This window comes from Magallana gigas, chromosome 1 (genome assembly GCF_963853765.1).
Source record: "Magallana gigas chromosome 1, xbMagGiga1.1, whole genome shotgun sequence".
In the NCBI taxonomy this organism is placed as follows: Eukaryota; Metazoa; Mollusca; class Bivalvia; order Ostreida; family Ostreidae; genus Magallana; species Magallana gigas.
This window is the reverse complement of record NC_088853.1, coordinates 53,693,938-53,696,267: the sequence shown is the minus strand read 5'-3', so window position 1 is coordinate 53,696,267 and position 2,330 is coordinate 53,693,938. Positions and strand designations below refer to the sequence as shown.

At 31.3% G+C, this 2,330-nt stretch overlaps 1 long non-coding RNA gene across 1 annotated transcript; it reads left to right on the top strand.

Moving 5' to 3' along the window:
* Window positions 1-603: 603 nt before the first annotated feature.
* On the top strand, window positions 604-2,330 carry LOC117686840 (uncharacterized). The gene is made up of 3 exons (XR_010709193.1): window positions 604-1,000; window positions 1,234-1,407; window positions 1,631-2,330. It is a non-coding gene; the product is annotated as an uncharacterized lncRNA (long non-coding RNA).

Sequence of the window (2,330 nt, the reverse complement as noted above, 5' to 3'; positions counted from 1 at the left end):
GTAGAGTATAAATAAGGGGTTGTTAAAAACTGAATTATCATCATTGACAAACTATCGGACAATATGGCAGAAGCATTCCTTGAATTTCTGTAAGTAATAATATTCCTTTTTTTTTAAAAAAATAATTCCTTATTTTTTTTTTCTAAACTTGTTTCATTTTTTACATGTACATTAATTGTAAAGCTTAAGAGTTTAAGAATAAAAATTTCTTTTCACAATTTTAAAACCTTCTAAATGGGTTGTGATTAGTGAACGAAACATAACAAAGTAAACGGTATTTCACAAGTTATAAACTGAGTAGGCATAGATTCGTTCATTTCATTATTACAAATTTAAAGGCTATTTTATGCATTATTATTAGTTAAACGCCTATCATTTTGTACGAAAGTAATGTAAAACATGGAGAGGGTGTAATTCCTTTGTTTATTTTCTCTATTACTGTATTATTTTTTACAGTGACGCCACAAGCTCGGCAAATTCCTTCGATGAATTTGAACAAATGTGGGTGAAAATGGGTGAAGAGTTAGAGTTAGAAGGCCCGCCAAAGGGGTGAGTTAAACTGCTTTTGTTAGAGTTATCTTTCTTCGGCCTGGTTTAATAGGTCGTTTTCTAACGCCTAATTTGTTTCTCTTTATCCATTTATAAATATATGGTTTTAATTGAAATCAGAAAGTGTGTTATACATTTCTTGAAAGGCCTTCCACTCCTACCCCAAAAGTAAAAATAACTGCTTTTAGAACAAGTGAATGCAAACCGAAACAATTCTAAACATTTATTTTAGAATTGAAATGATTTTAGAACCATTTTAAATTTTCTAATCAATTCCTTTTAATGATAATAAAATTAAATTAAAAATATGAAAGAAAAAACCGCAAGTGTGTATGTATCTTATTTTCACATTTTTTCTCACTCTTTTATTGAAGTTGTATTCCACCCCTCCCTCTCCAGACTGCGAATCCACATTGAGTACAATTGGCACGAAAAATGAGTCATTAAAATGGTAAAAATTGGATTCTAATGTACCAAAATGTGTTATATGTGTATTTAATAACTTTTTTGAAAAAAAATCTTCATTACATTTTCATATTGTTTAATTTCTAAACTATTAGCAAATTGATTTTTATGAAATAAAATTTGCAAATTTGAACTTTAAAAAACATCATGTTTAAATAAGTTAGATAATTTCGTTTAGCCATGTTAAAAAAGTTAGTGTTTTTCACGCTCTCTCTTTAGACCTCTAACTCCTACACCGGAGAGTCACGGTAACTGCGACACCTTTTCACCAGTTGTCAGCTACTCGCCGGCCCTGGATTCCAATTGTAGTAGTGCCTTTGCGCCTGTTACATGCAACGGGGATGATAATGGTCGATTAAGTCAGACGGAAGATTCCATCCTGACTACTTTGAGGTGATTTCATACATGTATCATCTTTTGATTATCGTCAATGTCAATTCATTTACAAAAGGGTTCTTTGAAAATGTCATTAAATTACTTTTGCTAATCTCTATGTTATAAAAGACATGGGTTCTAAAAACTCGCAAACTGATATAATCATTAAATGTGGGATGTACTTAGAATTAAAACGTTGTGGGTGACACTCAGTAAGGTTGATTTTATATTTTATCAACAGGCGAACAAATCCGGAAAAAGTACGTAGATTAGAGAAGAAGATGAGACAACCTTGTAAACCCGAGCTCTTCAAGGAACATTTTGATGTTTTAAAAACCCTCCTAGTCAGAGTAGCAAATGATTGTGAGCAAATTCGGATAATACTGAATTATGTGGAGGACAAGCTGGTTAAAGAAGACAAGTGCGTTAAAAGGGTTCAGTTTACAACTCTATAGTTCTGTAAAGAAAGTACCAGTTTGTGTTCAAGCTTTCATTGTGATTAGTGCATTTTTGTCCTTATATTATTATATAAAAAAGAGAATATTTAAATTGTATATTTATGTATATTGAAATGCCCCCAGGGCCCTTGATTGAGAAATAAAAAAGCTTGTACTATCTCTGTTGTCTTTAAGTTTCCTGATCACAAAAAGACCTAAAGAATCTCAAAACTTATAAAATTAAAAAGTATAACGCTAGTTTACTTACTGTAAAGGGTTGAGCAATGGTTCTACCTCTGGTGCAAAAATAAAGTGAAGTAAAGAAATGCTTCAAATTTTGCACCTTTTATACTCAAATTTACCTTTATATATTAAAGGACTGGCCCTACGAAAAACTGCGTTCTAAAGCCATACCTGGATACAATATTTTAGTAATTCTAAATTTAGCAATACTTTACACTGTTGCTGTGGTTACAGATGACTTAGGTGACCCTAATAGTAGAT